This window comes from Pelobates fuscus, chromosome 8, assembly GCF_036172605.1.
Source record: "Pelobates fuscus isolate aPelFus1 chromosome 8, aPelFus1.pri, whole genome shotgun sequence".
NCBI lineage: Eukaryota > Metazoa > Chordata > Amphibia > Anura > Pelobatidae > Pelobates > Pelobates fuscus.
The window spans coordinates 44,388,321-44,408,097 of NC_086324.1; the positions used below are offsets into that span (position 1 = coordinate 44,388,321).

The 19,777-nt window shown below is 34.5% G+C and overlaps 1 protein-coding gene across 2 annotated transcripts in view; it reads left to right on the forward strand.

The window, feature by feature from the left end:
• Nucleotides 1-1,077: 1,077 nt before the first annotated feature.
• The window catches only part of HOXD3 (homeobox D3), a 42,679-nt gene continuing 23,979 nt past the window's right edge, over nt 1,078-19,777 (forward strand). The window contains exons 1-2 of one of the 2 annotated variants that reach the window (XM_063429766.1): nt 1,078-1,145; nt 19,528-19,554. The gene's annotated coding sequence lies outside the window, so the exon portion shown is untranslated. Of the gene's footprint in view, nt 1,146-18,908; nt 19,053-19,527; nt 19,555-19,777 lie in introns of those variants that run through there. The other variant, XM_063429770.1, reaches the window with a different exon arrangement.

The following is a 19,777-nucleotide window of genomic DNA, read 5'->3' on the forward strand; positions in this document are numbered from 1 at the left end:
CACATTTCTAATAAAGAACCTAATAATAAAAAAAAAAAAATACATACATACATAAATAAATAAAATACACACCCACAAATATATGAAATAGAAACATGTTATTCTCCCCCTGAATTGAAAATAGAATTTTGTGTAGGTCTTAAGAGCATTTAGTTATTTTTTTCTGGAGGTAAAAAAAATAAATAATAAATAATAATAAATCTCTATCTCTCTCTATATATACATATATAATGTTTTACATACATTTTATCCACAGTTGCTATGTGGATTTAATATATGTGTGGTTTAACACTCTTTAATTACAACCCACCAATATATTATTACTCTTGCAAATACTGCTCGATTTAACAAGATCAAATCCCAACAAACTATAACTTAATAGGCATTTTATTTATTTCCCTCCCTGTCCCTTACTGTAATAATCCCCCTATTTTATCATGTGTTTGAGCATAGATTAAACTACTCACACAGACACTTATTTTTCTAAATCTATAAAAGATTATAACGCTGGCTTAAACCAGACAGAGGCGAAGGGGGGGAAAAAATGGCGCTTGTTGGCAATATGAACAAAATCCGCAAGGAATTGCAGTAAATTCCTTTTTTGTTTGAAGAAAATTTACAACTTTGTAATAGACCTTTTTATGACCTTTCCGGGCTCGCCATTGGCTGCTGCTGGTCACGTGTTCCCTGTGATATCTTTCATGGCCTTTTCCCTGAGTTCCCTTGTGATTTTTTTTTGCCTGCATTCAGCCTTTAGAGAGTCTCAAACCTTCTTTTTCTAACCTTTGTCTCCGATGAGGTGTAGTTAGTATTAAGATCTTGTACTGATTTTTTTTATTATTATTGTTATTATTTTTGTTGTTGTTACAAGCCTTCTGTTGCTTTCTTTTTTTTTGTTCATGCCTTTTGCCTAAGTCACTGTATCCCTGGGAGAAGCTCAGTCTGAACTCTCTTCTATAACGAGAAGGGCTGCTCTGCATTCAGACCTAGAAGACATTGTTTTTAGAACACCCTAGTTCGGTCTTGTTGCTAAGTCATTCTTTTTTAATATATATTTATAATATATTTTATATATTTATATTAAGTATAAACATGGCTATTGGATTACAGCTCCAGTACATTTTCTCCAACGGTGGACTCCAACGGTAAGTGATTCTCTTGATTACTTACAGCTATACTTACAGGTCTATAAAAAAATAAATCTATTATTTCTATCTGTTACTGAAGTATTGTAGAATATACAGGAAATGGTTTTTTTATCTTGGTTAAAGAAAAACGTTAATAGTAGGTTATAGAAATGAGAATAGCTGAACATATTTACTTGAGTAATGGACTTTCATTTTGTGTTAAATGAATGCTGAGGTTTTTAGAATTTACAATAGTTGGATAATAACACTTTAATGTGTAAGTATATGCAATATATTGTATGTTGGTTTATGTGTGTGTGCACACTTTATTTGTATCTATGTATGCATGTCTGTCTGTCTGTTTGTCTATCTATCTTACTAGATAGATAGACAGACAGACAGACAGATAGATAGATAGATAGATAAATAGAGATAGATAGATAGATATATAGACAGATAGATAGATAGATAGATAGATAGATCGATAGACAGACAGATAGATAGATAGATAAATAGAGATAGATAGATAGATAGATAGACAGACAGACAGACAGATAGATAAATAGAGATAGATAGATAGATAGATAGATAGATAGATAGATAGATAGATAGATAAATAGATAGGCAGGGAGACAGACAGACAGATAGATAGATAGATAGATAGATAGATAGATAGATAGATAGATAGGCAGGGAGACAGACAGACAGACAGACAGATAGATAGATAGACAGACAGACAGACAGACAGACAGACAGATAGATAGATAGATATATAGATAGACAGACAGATAGATAAATAGATAGGCAGGGAGACAGACAGACAGACAGATAGATAGATAGATAGATAGATAGATAGATAGATAGATAGATAGATAGGCAGGGAGACAGACAGACAGACAGACAGACAGATAGATAGATAGATAGATAGATAGATGTTTATATTTTTGTCATACTTATAAGACATAATAGTTGGTCAGATATTTATATTTTGAATCACAGTGTAAGATGATGTAAGTCCTTTTACTCACATTGTTAAATTAATTTGCTCTATGTTAGGTTTTAAATTTTTATGAACCATTAATGTTGATCTGCATATGGGATCCATACAATAATTGATACAGTGATTAATTTAGAAATGCTCTGGATGATCCTCCCAAGTTATATGTGAAAGCTGAACTTGCTGTGTGTTTGTCTGCTGGAGTGATTGTTTTCTATTATACTGGTTATTTGAAACATTCTGATTCAGAGCTGGTGTTGATACATAGTAGCTCCATGTTATGTGAGTGTGATAAGGTTAAATAGTGATAAGGTTAAATAGTGTGCATTGTGTGAATTAAGTCTCATAACACATACAGACATTCTGCATACATGCATGTGTGCTATGTATTACCACATGATAACAATACTGTATCACCAAAAGTCTAAAAATGTAGCAATAGCAATAGACATGGCTCATTAATACATTCATCCTATCTATCTATCTATCTATCTATCTATCTATCTATCTATCTATCTATCTATCTATCTATCTGTCTGTCTGTCTATCCATCTATCTATCTATCTATCTATCTATCTATCTATCTATCTATCTATCTATCTATCTATCTATCTATCTATCTATCTATCTATCTCATATATTTATTTTCCATAATTGAAACTCAAAAATCCTGAATAAAATATATTGTGGGGGAGGGAGGGGAGGATAATATATTTCATGCAGGTTCAGTGCTCATCAAATGTTGGCAGCCATGTTTCCCCACCACACACACGGAATATTTGAAGATTATACATTTCTTTATCATAATCACACTTGTGTTTTGTGCTCTCTACACTGATTTGTATATTATGATCATATACAATAAATCTGCTATACAAACCCCATGTTAGGCACACACATACTGTACATGTGTGTGTGTGTGTGTGTGTGTGTGTGTGTGTATGATTATATATGTTTTGCTATTGGGCGTCTTGTGTTGTGCTGCAGGAAAGACATCAGAACAAAGAAAGTATTTCAGGCTGGTTTGTCTGACAGCTGGAAAATATATTTACTGTCCAGTCCCCCCACTCCCCCCCCCCCCCCCACTCCCCCCTGCACTGCGGCAATGCACACGCTCACATATACACTGAAATTTACACACACAAACATATATACACACACACACACATATACATAAACACAGACATATACACACACACACATACATACATAAACACAGACACATATACACAAACATATACACATAGACAGATATACCACACAAAGATATATACACTGACATGTGCTCACACATACACACCACTCACATTTATGCATATATATATATATATATATATATATACACATACACAGATACACACAGCTGGGACATGATGGCAGGAAACAGTGGAAGTTCAGGAGAAAAGGAAGCATTTCACTTATACAAAATCAAATTAGAATATAGGTGCAATAGGCAATAAACATCTGGAAATAACTGGCCATAGTCTCCAACCAGAAACATACATTGACCTGGTTGGGAAGATTCAAGGAAAAGGCAATACGAAAGCTGGTAACAAGTCGCTATTTACAGAGAGGCTTTATGGCAGGATGGCAGGATGGAGGAGGGGGAGAGGGCCACCATTAAATGACCTTCATTTATCTGACTGTTTGTGGCTGTACTCTGTGTGTATACAATGTGTGAATACTGTGTTTTTATATATATATATATGTAGTACTGTATATATATATATATATATATATATATATATATATATTGTGTGTATACTGTGTGTATAAACGGTGTGTAAACTGTGTGTTTACACTGTGTGTGTGTATATATATAATTTATACACACAGTATACAGTATACACACACAGTATATATTTACACAGTATACATATATATATATATGTATATACTGTGTCTGCGTACTGCATTAAACAGAAGTTTGTATACAGACAAACTGACAACTGTTATATAAATCACATAGAATAAAACAAAAAAAGTATTGCTGGATACAGACAAAGAGACACGTAACAAACAGAAGACAGTAACAATTTCAGAGTTAAAGAAAATGATTGCATAAACAGACAAATACATAGATAGAGAGAGAGAGAGAGAGAGAGAGAGAAACAGACAGAGAGAGAGACAGAGAGAGAGAGAGAGAGAGAGAGAGAGAGAGAGAGAGAGAGAGAGAGAAAACAATGCATCAGGAAAACAATGGAAAAAGAGGCAAAAATAGCTGGAAAGAAAAACATTTAAAAAAAAAGAGAAAAACTGCTAGGTATAAAAAAATGATAAAATAGATACAGACAAATTAAATGCAGACAGAGGATAGATAGGATAGAAGATTGACAGATAAACAGACAGACATACAGACAGACAGACATAGATAGATAGATAGATAGATAGATAGATAGATAGATAGAAAAATAGATAGATAGATAATAGATAAATAGATAGATAGATATATGGATAGACAGACAGATAGATAGATATATGGATAGACAGACAGACAGATAGATAGATAGATAGATAGATAGATAGATAGATAGATAGATATAGAGATAGATAGATAGATAGATAGACAATAGATAGATAGACAATAGATAGATAGATAAATAGATCATAGATAGAGATAGATAGATAGATAGAGATATACACAATTAAACAGAGTCTAACTAAAAGAAAAAATAGATCAATAAACAGGTGTATATAAAAAAAGCAAAAATACATTTAAACAGCCAACAATCTAGATGGGAGAAAGGCATGTAATACCACACAGAAATGGGAAAAGACTTGTAGTGAAAGCTTATCAGACAGATCACTGTATCCTATCTGTCCCTCGGTGTCTCCATTGGAGCCTGGCTGTTGGATTCATGTGAGGGGATTGGGGAACAATGGATAATGTGAGAAGTGGTTGAATTGTTTTATTTTAGGATGTTTTTAGGAATCTATCATGTCAGAAGGTGTAAATAAGGTAAATATCTATAAACGTTATGTAACCCTTGCAGTCTAGGAAAGAAGAAACACAAAGCCTGTTCCTTTGTTCTGTATTATCAAGTAATGATGTAACTGGGTTTCCTTTTAAGTAAGCAGATACCATTTCCTTCCAACATCTGTTTGGATCACTGCTGTGATATTGCACCATATCTGCTCCATCAAAGGATTATAGAATTCGCCAATACCTCATCCCACAGTCACTGTAATATATCATGGCCAAGTTCCTAGGCATCCCTGAGTCAGAAGATGTGTGGGGCCCATCTTCTAACACAAGTGACAGATTTCTGTTTTCTTACACAAAGTAACACAAAACATATTTTCACATGTTTTTCTAACAAGTTAAAATGATGTAAGATTACTAAAAATGATGTGTTACATTTGCATAAGTCTAACTTTTTAATAATTCAATAGGCATCAATGATACATTGATTGATGTGAGACATCTAAATTTATATATAAAAAACAAATATATTTGTCTATTTGTCTAGCTATCCCTCCATTCATCCATCAATCCATCCACCCATCAATCCATCCACCCACCAAACCACCCACCCACCCACTCACCTATCTATCTATCTATCTATCCATCTATCCATCCACTATCTATCTATCTATCTATCTATCCATCCACTATCTATCTATCTATCTATCTATCCATCCACTATCTATCTATCTATCCATCCATCCAACCAACCATCCACTATCTATCCATCCACTATCTATATATCTATCTATCTATCCATCCATCCAACCATCCACTATCTATCTATCTAGATATCTGTCTATGCATTATCTATCTATCTATATGTCTGTCTGTCTGTCTATGCATTGTCTATCTATCTATCTATCTATCCATCAATCCATCCACTATCTATCTATCTATCTATCCACCCATCCATCTATCCATCGACACAACTCACAACTGTAATGTCTTGCACAGACTTCCACTATCTTATCCCTTACGTCTGTAATTTCCTGGTCCTAGTCTTACAGATCAGTACCTAGAAATCTAGTCTGTACACATTCATGTACGTAAAATGTGTTAAATCTGTCCTCCCCCTGTAAACACGATTGAAATCAAGTCTTTCTTAACCTACTCTATCTGCTTCTGTGTTAATACACGTGTTACTCTCTTTTCTTACTGGGGAGTTTGTTAGTGTTATCCTTATAAGTGATTACATATATTATCAATTTGAATAGTTTTTGTGTTTTTTGGACAGATTATTTAAATTTTTAAAGGTGTAGAATTCATAAAGGATACAAATTATATCTAACACCATATTAGAAACAACTGAACAATAAACAGATCAACCATAATAGACTGTTAAAAAAAGGAGGATTTTTTTTCATTGAGAATTTTACTTGCAGTATAAGGGTCTCAACAAGGTAACTGCTTTATCATAGATAATGCTATATCATAACTGAAATTCCTGTTCGATTAATGTTTGTAAGCTGGTTTGGGCCCTTTTCACCTACTGTGTCGAACGTGTTTTGTTAGAATGCATTCTTGCCTTGGTTTATCTGTTGTACAGCGCTGCAGAATATGTTGGCACTATATAAATTATTGTAATTGTAAAATATCTCTTTATGTCCTCAGATATTATAATTTATTTATCATGGCACATAGAAACATAATACCAATTGTGTGGGTACATACAATTTAAACACCAAGCCTCGTGCTCTGTTAGTTGCAAGGTCTCTCACACTCAGTTGTTTAATGCATCCAGTATGAGAATAATAGGAAAAACTGGCGTCTGTGTATTGGAACCAGTCTATAGCGTGTAGCTTAGAAAATTCTATTGCGAAGGTGTAGTACAGAACTGGTAAGCCCCTCCTCCTCATAGCCATTGGTCAGTAAAATGCTGCATAGATTCACTTATAGTATAGTCCTCTCTATGTACCTAGATACATCTCCATAGCACATTATTGACTGCAGGCAAATCCATGCTTTGTTTCCAGAGGTACTGTATATTTAAATAGGAATAATTTGCTGTGCAGCTCATAATGCTACCTACTATATACATGTTTAAATACATCAATATTCAGCTTTAGAGGGTCTGAAGGGCAGGGAAGAGGTTCATCAGCAGCATATATCATTTCGTAACGGAGTCTGTTCTGCTTGTGGATAAAATTGAAGTCATGATGCAAAGCTCCAGTATCTACATCAGGGTACAATTCAAAGAAAGGATGACAGTCACATAGGCTTAAGAACCTAAATCATTTAATACACACACACACACACACACACACACACTTTTCATCCCTAGGGATGTACCCCTATCAGAAGAGTATCTATAGGCAGCTGCTTTGATTACATAGACTAAATATTTCTTATCTCTCTATCTGCTTATCCTGCCTAAAATCATGAAAATCCATTATTATAGCCCAACACTTAAATCCTAAAATCATCAATATAATAATAATAATAATAATAATAATAATAATAATAATAATAACAAAGTGTTTAACCAGGAAAGGTACATTCAGATAAATCTCTGGTTTCCAAGTACGTCTCCATTATTATAACTCAAAACCCAAATCCTAAAATCCCATATCGTAACTGTAAACTCATTAATCCTAAAATCCCTAATACCGATCACATCCAAAATATTTCTGACTCTATTATCCATAACCCTAATTTTAAATCTGTAACCCTAACACCAAAATGCCCAAACCTAATCACTAAGCCTTATAATAAATCCCCTTACCTAAAATTCCTTTTCCTAATATCCAATAGCTAATATCAGAATTGCTCATTACTTACCCTCTCTCAAATCTCTAGCACAAATCTTTAAGTAGCACTAACTCTAAAACCAAAACCCTTTGACCTTAAACACTAACATTGAGTCCAAAAAGTACAGTCTGACCTCCTTAAACTACTCAAAAACTTCAAAATAAGTTGTTCCAATACAGTATTACCCCCTCATTCCCTAGTATGGTTTATTTTTTACATGACTTTGAGCAATGCATTGCCTGATTGGTGTATTTGCTAAATTAAATTTGAGGCCAAATCAGGAGAAACCATCTACTAAACTCACACTAGTTCAACATATAAACGCCTGGGCAGAACAGAATCTAACGTTTTTTTAAAGGGAGTTTTCAGGTGGTCTCAGGTGAACAGGGCAGTCAATTCGACTCACCTATAACAATTTACAGAACGTTTAGTCATCTAAGAGATGGATAGCAAATTACTTGAAAAGGTAGGTGAAAATAGAAATTGATTTCCCACCTCATCTTGTTCAAGTACATTTCCAAAAAGTCTGTTGTCAAAACATCACTATTCCCTTTTAGTGCCCACTGCAGAGTGTTGCTGGAGTGCATTCGAGTTACACTCCAAATGCACTCTAGTTGTCTTTTTTTTTTTAACTGTTTAAATGATGTTGGTGATTAATCCCCAACATTTTGAAGCTAGCATTGAATCAGGACAGAATTTATAGCTGGGTCTTTGTACCTATGGGATCTAGGCAATCACCATTCTGAGATGAAACAGACAGTAACGCAGTATGTCAGGGCTGTGACTCTCTGCTAAACAAAACTGAGAATGTCAGTACTTTGGGCGTTAGCAGAGGCAAAATACTGGTAAAATATGCAACAAAGTTACATACAAAACATTACAATTATCAAGTGACAATATGAACTCTCTATATGTTACCGTAAGAATAATGCAACGGCTTTCACTAAATTTTTCCTGATCAATTTGAATTCTTGTGCAAGTGACACAGACAGCACTGATAGTAGGCACTATCTGTCTTAACCGTGCGTTTAAACCCAATACTCAAGGCAAATCAACAACCCATTGTTTAAAAGCATTCGCATTGGAACAGATTTGGGAAATCTGTTTTAATGAGAATATTAGTACAGATGCAGGAACTTCTAGACTGGGATAGGGACTCCCAGTACTACTCAAATAATCATTAAAAAAAATAACACGCAAGATATAACATACAAAACTGTATTACTGAAAAAAAAGAATGATAAAACATTAAAGAATCACTATAGGGTCAGGAACAATTCCTGACCCTATAGGGTTAAAACCACCATCTAACCCCCCTGGGCCCCTCATGCCTCCATAAATATAGCAAAATCTTACTAGTATTTAAGCCTGAAACTGTGGCTCTGCATGCGTTTGCCTCAGAAAAACAAGCAGTCTGCTGACATCATCAGAAGTGGTAGCCTGATCCAATCACAATGCTTCCCCATAGGATTGGCTTAGACTGACAAGGAGGCAGATCAGGGGCAGAGCCAGCACAATTCAAACACAGCCCTGGCCAATCAGCATCTCCTCATAGAGATGAATTGAATCAATGAATCTCTATGAGAAATGTTCAGTGTCTACATGCAGAGGGAGGAGATACTGAATGTTTGGATGCATTTTAGGCAGCTATGACCCAGGAAGGATCTCTAACAGCTATCTGGGGAGTGGCCAGTGGAGTTACCACTAGGCTGTAATGTAAACACTGCACTTTCTCTGAAAATACAGTGTTTACAGCAAAAAGCCTGAAGGTAATGATTCTACTCACCAGAACAAATCCAATAAGCTGTAGTTGACTATAGTGTCCCTTGAAGAATGAAAGCTTCAGGCAAGTTTATTCATACATGAATACATTTTAACCCCTTAAGGACAGACGATGGATATATTCCGTCATGATTCCCTTTTATTCCAGAAGTTGTGTCATTAAGGGGTTAATATATTCAGCATTAAAATAGACATTATAGTCACCAAAATAACTATAGATTAATGTGGCAGGTCTTGTGAATAAACCTGACCCTGCAGTCTCACTGCTCAATTCTGCCATTTAGGAGTTAAATCACTTTTGTTTCTGTTTATGCAGCCCTAGTCACACCTCCCCTGGCTGTGACTCACACACTCTGCATGACAAACTGGTTTCATTTTCAAGCAGATGCTACGTTTTCGTTAGAAGTTTTTATCTCCTTCCCTGTAAATTGAACTTTAACCACACACAGGAGGCTTCTGCAGCATCTACCAAGCTTTTAACAGAGCAGGAGATAAGACATTCTAAATTAAACAGAATGTGCAATACACGAAGTTAAAATATTAGATCTGAATTTACAGGAAGTGTTCAGGAAGGCTGTGTAAGTCACATGCTGGGAGGTGTGACTAGGGCTGCATAAACAAAGTAATTTAGCTCCTAAATGGCAGAGAATTTAGCAGTGGGACTGCAAGGACATGAGCTATACGCTAAATCTGCTTCATTAAGCTAAAGTTGTTTTGGTGCCTGTAGTGTCCCATTATTGACTGGATGTCAGGAACCTTCTATATAGTGTATGTATTATAAAAACTTTTATTTACATACTTTGGATTTTTATCATTTGGACTTTACATCCGTGATCTGCTTTCGCAACTTGCGGGACCTTTTTAGGTTCTGGACTGCTAAAATTTATGTTAATGATTTGCTGTGTTAATGCTAAAGTTCTCACACAAGACCTTCTGAGTGGGAAATGCTCACTGGCAAATTATTAAATTTTTCTCTACCACTAATGTTTGCCTCTGACACTATTTCTGACTTCTAAGTCACAGGATTAATTTAATTATTCACTAATTTTAAGACTTGGCTGATGAAACCTTGAAGTGTTGCTATATTGACATTCCAAGTGTGAGCAGTCTTGAATTGTGTGTAGCCTGACTGTATTCTGTAAACTTCACATTCAATAATCTTGACGACATTGTTGAAGTTCTAAAGGTTGTGTAAGGAAAAAGATGCAAATGTTTGTGTTTCATCATTTTACCAAAAATATGGCAAAGCTGAATTTCATGTAAAAAATAGTACCAATGAAAATGGCAAGTTAAAATTGATCATCTTTGTTGCAGCACAAGATAAAGGATTGTGCACCACACTGTAAACAGGCCTCATCAGAGGGGGAGGGATAGTCATTTACCCCCTTTTTCATTGTTAGTCCTCTAACCAAAAATGAACTTTGAAGATGCGACAAACTGTTCCTCCTATCCATTGCTTTGTTAACACAGATCACCGTTCTTATGGAACTCCCTTCTCGGCTCCATTAGATTCTCACACAATCTCCATTCCTTAAAAAAAACATTAAAATCTCACTTCTTCAGGAGCACATATTAGTTAAACTGTTAAGAGCTTTCCCTCGTTGCACCTTGGTAAACCCTCTACTTCTTTTCCTGCAACTGTGTCATCCAACAAACTAAGCCTTCATTGAAAACTATTTTATCAACCTACTTTTCCATTCATGGAACATGTCCTACCTTAACCTCTTGTGTCACTTTAGCTCACTCCCTCTAGAATATAAGCACCCTCTGTTCCTGTGCGTCCAACTGGTCTTGTTACAAATACTGGTCGGTTAGTCCACCCATTGAACAGTGCTGCAGAATTTGTTGGCGCATTATAAATGATAATAATCAGTGTTTCATTCCATGGCATCTTAAGTGCCGGCATTACCTTGAGACCAGTGTTTATCGCACCCTTTCCCAACTCAATACTCCAGCCATGCTGACAGTACAGAAATAAGACTTTTCTCAAGTTTGTTCCAATGGACATGTTGACAATGGGCATGTTGACTAATAGTGTGCCTTCAGGACAAGTTTTCATTAGCTAAACCCTACACATGGATACTGAGGTTGGTAGTAATATAACTATATGGATAGGCTGTATTCCAATATGAACATTGAAGATGACATGTAATGCAAATGATGAAGCTTTGCTAACGAGATTTATAGCCTATGATTTCTTTAGAGCAAGTTTCAAACTCTTATCAATAGTCCTGTAACATTAAACATCAATGTTGGATTTGGAGGTTCCATAACTTTACTTACCATCTTACCTAAAAGTCCTGTTACAATCTGCATATGGAGATTCTTTCGATCAGTGGTTCTTAACCCCCTGGATCAGTTCTCAAAATTGAGTCTTCATGCTATTTATTTGGGTTCCCACTATTTGGGCTCATCACATTGATCTGGACCAGGCATCTATCCTCAATAAATCAGTTACCATAGCAGCACTGTCTTCCTCCTTGGTGATTTGTTGGCCAGTCTGTCTTATATTACAATTGAAGAATTTATGCCAAGCTAACTCTGTAGATAAATTGGATTCTTGTCATAAGTTGTTTTAGGGCTGTTTCCGCTACCTGCCATGTTGTCTTTTTTCATACAGTTAAAAGGATGTGTAGTACCTTACCTCGTTATGGTTCCTGATTTCTCTGTAAATACACATTATTGGATTGTGATTAACTAAACAATAAATGTATCAGGTCACTGATGCAAGTTATGTTCTCAATGTGATCATGGACATATCTCATGTGTCTGCATACAGAAAGATGTAAACTAATAAACAGTATTGATAAATCATGGTGTACTATTTGATATGCCATGGTTGTCACACTTTAAAATAATATATAACAATAATATATAGACAACAATGGCAGAATTCTTACCAAATTGCTCTTTTTACTTCCAAGAGAACACAATAGAGAAATAAATCATTGTTAAGATTTGTACCTGCAGTTGAAAGACCTTTACTTATAAAGCATATATGGGTCTATCAACAGAGCTCCGTCTTAAGTCTTAGTGAATATAGACTTGTTTAAAGTGGATGAAGATACTACCATTTTTCTGAAAATGTTACAATATTCGTGACACCATTGCAAAGTTACCCATAGCATCGTAGTTACACTGGCAAGCAAAGCTAGGCATGGTCTGGTCGATGGAAATAGCTGGTTTCTGATACAAAAGTAGCAAATCTGCTGTCCACACAGCACCAACTGGGCCAGGTACTGCCAGGCTGGTAGTCCACATTGAAGATGTAGGGATAATGCTTCCAGATTCCGTCAGATGACTTACTCTAAAATATAAAAACAGGTGACAGGTTGTGAAGGATATGAGGTGGTGGCTTAATAGAAAAGTAAAGGGTTTTCTCAGACGCCTTCTTAACTATGAGGACCCCGTGTGCACCTCAACCTCAATTTCTTTAATGATATAGACAGAGGTTCTAATAAACCCACATTCCACGTTAGATTGTCACATGCTATTATATATGGAGACATAATGTGTTGCCTCCATGAACTTTTCTTATTGAGATAATTTAAAAAGTGTTAGTATGTTTTAACCTCTTAAGGACCAAACTTCTGGAATAAAAGGGAATCATGACATGTCATGTGTCCTTAAGGGGTTAATTAGATAAGAAATTGAAAACAGAAAAAAAAAGAAAAAAGAAGACTGAACAAGGGAACAAAAAACATGAGGCGTACATATGGAATGAGGTCTTTAGCTTTCTCTCTGAAGATCATTTTGACAGCCCATCCAATCACTGTATCCTTCAGCTTTAATGATAAAAACCTCATTTGATGCCAGACAAGCTCTATCATATAAAGTACTTTTATGCACATGTGGTGGTAATGCCAACAGGGCAACTGGGTTCTCGAGGGAGGTAAATTTAACTAAATAAAATATTTAAAAACAAACAAAAAAATCATTTTGAACATATAAGTGATGCATTTTTTTTTAGAAAATATAGAATTATTGGTCTTTACATTTATACAGATATGCAAAACAGACAATTCAACACCCAGTGTTCTCATCACAGTACAGTAACAATTATGGTAATAGTCCACCCATGCTGCATTTATTTATTTATTGCTTTTTTTTTTTTTTTTGCTTTAGTAGTAATGGTTCTGTGTTATGTTCCATATAAAACTATATGTTTGAGTGTAGCAACACATATTAGAGATTTGGACTGGGCATTCATCTGCCACTCAGATATGGGGAGAAGGCAGTGAAACGTTTTCTGAGCAAGGAACTGGAAACTGACTGACATAATGACTCAAGTGTAACAACCCCATCTCCATACTTCACACCTATATAAACCAATGCACAAGGGGTCTGGAAATTAAGGGAAGGGGGCACAGTATTTTAATTAATCCATACACCAATAGAAAGAGGAATGGAGAAAAGGGTTCATGGACTATGTCTCCATCACTTGTCCTGAAGTTTTAGGATCCCTGAACATTTCATATTAAATCAGCAATTACTTCATATTTTTAGTTACTCTATGATTTAGATTCATCAACGACATTTTGTAGCCAATCAACTTCAAGAAGACTGTGAGAGTCATGGCTTAAACACATCAGATTAAGTTGGTATATTTTCTCCCGTACTTGGCTGATGAACAGTTCAGGGGCCAAGATTTTGTTACTGTGAGCTGATGTGTAGAACTTTTGAGAACTAACTTGTAAGCAGGTGATACAGTCCTCAGAGATGCCTTAAATGCTAATTAGACATCTAGGATGACTTACACTGATCTATGTTGCCCATGCCATATCAAACTGGTCTGTAAGGACCTCAGGAGTTATATTCATTTTGATTTTCTGATAATTTCCTTTTAAACTGTACAATAGAATCAGTATGGCTTTGTAACATTTCATAACATTTGGGAACAGATGTACCAGTAATGGAAACTGAATATACTGATAACAAGTATGATCATTTCCTGTTCTATAAAGTGTACAAACCATGGAAATTATGAAATAGCATTGGAAATATGCCTGCTGATAAGGATATGTTTACAGTGCAACGCCCACCATTAACCTCTTGTCTGCTGTGCTCCAGTGAGCAACCTGCTCTCTCAACTCACTTTTCTGTGGTTTGTTCTGAAATAAATCATATGTTTTTTACACAATGCAACTCAACATTTTAAGATAGCTTTCATAACCCAAATCTCTCTACAAATCTAGGAAAAATTAAATAATAACCCACCTTAAAGGGACACTATAGTCACTAACACAACTTTAGCTTAATGAAACCGTTTTGGTGCATAGATCATGGCCTTGCAGCCTCACTGCTCTATTATCTGCCATTTAGGAGTTAAATCACTTTATTTATAAACCCTTGTCACACCTTCCTGCATGTGACTTGCATAGCCTTCCTAAACACTTCCTGCAATGAGTCATCTAAAGTTTATCCTTTCTTTATTGCAAGTTCTGTTTAATTTAGATTTTCTTATCTGCTGCTATGTTAATAGCTTGTTAGACCCTGCAAGAGCCTCCTGTGAGTAATTAAAGTTCAATTTACAGAGCAGAAGATAAAATCAATTAAGGTAATGTACATCTGAATGAAAGTGAAACATTTTTTTGTTTCATGGAGGCTGTGTCAATCAGATCCAGGGGAGGTGTGGCCAGGGCTGCATAAACAGAAATAACTTTTTTGTTTGTTTGTTTTTTGTCAATCTATGTTTTATAATGGCATTTGCTTCACAAAGTACAGGATAAAGAGAGTTATTACAGGATAAAACAAAATAGAGGTATCAGCATTGTTTGGAATACACTCCCAAGAAAGTCTGCCACATTTATTTATTTTTAAATATAATATATGGGAAATAGTGGAAAATATGGGAAATATGGGAAATATGGGAAATATAATAATATATGGGAAGTTATTTAGCTCCTAAATGGCAGTGAATTGAGCAGTGAAACATGACATGCATGATCTATACACTAAAACTGTTTCATTAAGCTAAAGTTGTTTAGGTGACTATTGTGTTCCTTTAACTATAATTAATATGATCAAGAAAGTAACTAACTCACCAATGCTAAAACCTGGACATCTATCAAAAATAAAGTGATATTTAGATTTTAGATCTATTTACTAATATTATTTACTAATATTTTGAAATCTGAATCTAAAAACATAATATTTGCCTTGAGTCATACATTAGCATTAACATTATTCTATACAGTAACCATAAGGTTTTATTGTGTGCTAGTTTAACATTCAAACTTAGCCCTTTCCCATCAAATTGTTGAGGAATATATATATATATATATATATATATATATATATATATATATATATCAGCAGCTGTAATAGTAGTAGTGGAATCGTATGCTGCAAAGATGACCTTTTATCACATGGTATGCATTTAGAACATCACTATCAAAACAACATATTTCAAGTGCTGTGTTGTTTGAACTAACTCCCATCATTCGCAGTCAGACAGAATATATCATCTACACCACAAAACATGCTTGACAGTATATTCACTACAATTTACTGTTTAATTAATACATTACACTATCTATCTATCTATCTATCTATCTATCTATCTATCTATCTACCTACCTACCTCTCTATCTATCTATCTATCTATCTATCTTTCTATCTATCCACCTATCTCTGTGTCTGTCTGTCTACTATACCACTTTTTCAAACTCTGACAAACTGAAGATTATTCCAACTGGTTGGGTTTTAACTCAACTTCAATTTGCTGCTTAGTGAATATTCACGTGCTTAAGGAGACAATAATACTTAAAATATACTAAATATATCTTGCTTAGACTGAACTCCTTAAAGAGTCCATTCAAGTAAATAGTGAGGTTAGTCCATTAAACACAGAACTTTGATGAATTGACAGCTGATTTTAGGCCAAATTATCCCTGCTGGGGGAAAAAAAACTCTATTTAAAAATATTTTTCCAGGCCTTTTTCTTTAAGTCTGTTTTAGTCATGTTGCAAATTGCTTCTCACCACAAGTCATTGTTTATTGAATAGGCATGTTTCCCATAATGAGTAAAGCTCACTCTTGCTGTTTCTCATTCCCCTGGCAACAAAGGGGTTAAGTCTAGGCATTATATATTATATTTAAAGAAGGGTATGGAATTACATATCCATGTTCAAAACTGCATAAAAAACGATACTGACTTCCTTAATATAATAGGACAAGCTGATATAAAACCACTGATTCCAATGATTGAATAGAGGAACTGATCTGGCAATCCTGTGGATGGGAGGATACACTTTGTCCTTGATGGACTCAAGCACATCTGAATTCTGCTTGCCAAGTGTAATTTCATAGTGTTTCCATTGGAAGGTGCTGTTGTACAAGCCTCTTCTATTCAGAATATGTGTGTGTGCAGTGTGTGCAGTGTGTGAAGTGCCCTTTGGTTAACCTGAGCAGAATCTATACCACGTGATCTCAACTAATGTCCTGTATCCATTATGTTAAACCTCGTGTCATACAACCCAACCAGGCTCATTGTGTATACATCAGGAATAAAATACAATGTTTCAATACTAACACAAATAGAATCAACGTGTGTAGTTTACAGTGCCCATGCTTAAAGATGATGTTGAGGTTTATAAAAGAAAATTAATTAAAGTCTGGCTTGCTGAAATCAGGGAAAATCTTAACATTGAAAACACTTGCTTTGATGCTTTGTACATTTGCTCTGAAAACGTTAAGAAATAAATTCTCTCCCATATTTTTCAGGAGCAATAAAAATGTCAGGCATATTCAGAAAGGGTTCTTTTATAACAGAGTACAAAGAAAATCTATTAAACTGGCTATATATTCTATTTCTTGAATTTGTGTGTTTATGTTATTTTATTTTGTTTTGTTTTTGTTTTTTTGAACTTGAGAAATGTAGGGCTAAACCTAGCAAAGTGTGTGTATTTTTTTTTATAAAATATACTGACTTACATTGTGTTTATTTTATCTTAAAATCTAAAATCTAACGTTAACTATTGTACTTGTAATAAATACAATATAAACTGGTATTAACATTATTAATGGGATTCCATTAACAGTCAGATCAAAATACACACTACCCATGATATTAAAATACACATAGTATATACATATCTCAAAATATGGAGAGAAAATGCTAAATAATGTCACCTCGGTATATTATAACGCATTAGTTTAATTAATATCAATGGATCAAATATAAACTTAATTTCGTGATGGCGACTATAGGGACATAATTATAAAGTAAAAATAATTTTTGGAGATTAAGTATTTTTCACAAGCATTTAGTGTGCTTATTTTTTTTATTTTTTTTTTGTTACCAAGATTATTATTAACCCCGCTATGCCAAAATCCACAGAAAAAACATGTTTTATTCAATTTATCCTTTCTAATCAGAGTTTTATGATGTGTATTGTCTTTTAAAAACCCCCCTCGTTTCCTCACCCCCACCAAACCACGTCATTCAGTCCATTAAGTTTTATGGTTTTATAACTTTTTAGCTTTCAATTATCAAGAGGCATCACCTTTTGTTTTACACCAAAGTTCAAAGATCTCACTTGATGCTATAAACCGTTTGTTAGCTTGTAAACTGTGTGTGCAATGTGTCCTGCTCATAAATATATTTACAAGTCTTTCAATGCGATGCTATGATGCAACTTAGAGGAATATTTACATCAACATTCTCATCTTTTAGAAGTTCATATTTAGATATATACTTACAATTTTCTAAACATGAAAATTGCACATTTCTTTTAAAATAAAAAAAATCCCAAAATACACATTTTTCTCTCAAACTTACCTATGTAACCAATATTCTACCATATTACTCTATTAAATAAATCACATTATTATTATTTTTCAATTCTTATTCCCCCATTCTTTAAAGCACACATGGTATGTGGTCTACACTTAAAAAAAAAAAAAAAAAACCTTCTTCCTGTTCTGCAAATTATCATAAATAACTGTGAATGCCATAGCATTACCAATAATAATAGTTATGGTTATTGCAACTAGCATAACATATGATTTTATGTCAGTCAGCCTGTATCTTTTTTTTTGCAGGGCATTGATGGAAGCAACATAGGAGTTTTTACTTTAAATATATCTCTCTTTTTCCTTCCTTATTTCACTATTAGAGGGCTTCTGGGAGTCACGAGCTATTGAATAGAAGTTTGCAGCTGATGGTTATTTATGGTTCTATAGAGAGGAGTCCTGAGTGGCTGAGCTGGATCACGTGATTCCAATAAACTTTGTTTTATGGCTTTGGAGTTGACAAGTTAAAATATAATTCCCACCATAAATTAGTTTAAGAACATACAAGTGCAGATGCGTTTTGTTCTCGAATCTAGTAATAAGCATCGTGTTAGTAAGGATCATTGTGGCTGAATCTGTTAGCACTGAGACAATTCTATCTGCTAGATCAACTTTGCAAGCAGGAATACAGAAAGTAAGTCAATATTTGTTATGCACCAGATAGGCTATTGTGGGGCAGAGGGGGTTAGCAATGTATGGAGTTCACTGTACGTTTTCATGCAAGAAAAATACACTCATAATATGGACATTTATGCCTTGCTTACATATTACAGGGTTATTGATGCAAACATTAGAGCAGGTCACTTTAATTGACAGCTCAGATACAAGAGGAGAAACCTGGATTTTATTTAGACTGAAATAGGATGAAATATGAATATTAATCTTTATCATTCTTACAGATCATCGTTATTAATTATGTACCTGCTGTATAAGAGGTGGTCCCCACTGTATGACTGTATTGTGTTTATAAAATCCAACTAGGCCAAGTCAGGCAAATGTAACTATACTTAAGGATCAGCTGATAGTAAATACCTGTGTTAACAGTCTGGTTTGTTTATTTATTTGTGTTGAATAAATCTAACAATGATGGTATATTTTTATTGCAACAGGTTATCCACAATGGAAAAACACCTGCAGTAAGTATATATTTATATTTTTAATAGAATGCTTGATAAACATTATTTGCCCTCCTGTTATTTCATAATAATGTTTCAAAATCATTTGTACAAGCTGCTTATTGATTAATAGGTGTTTGTTTTTAATGGTTGTGTATTATGTCAAGTGGTATTTTATTAAGTGCAGTGATGTCCTGCTTTGTGTACAATATCTTACTAGACTAGAGGATTGTTGAGTAGGCAT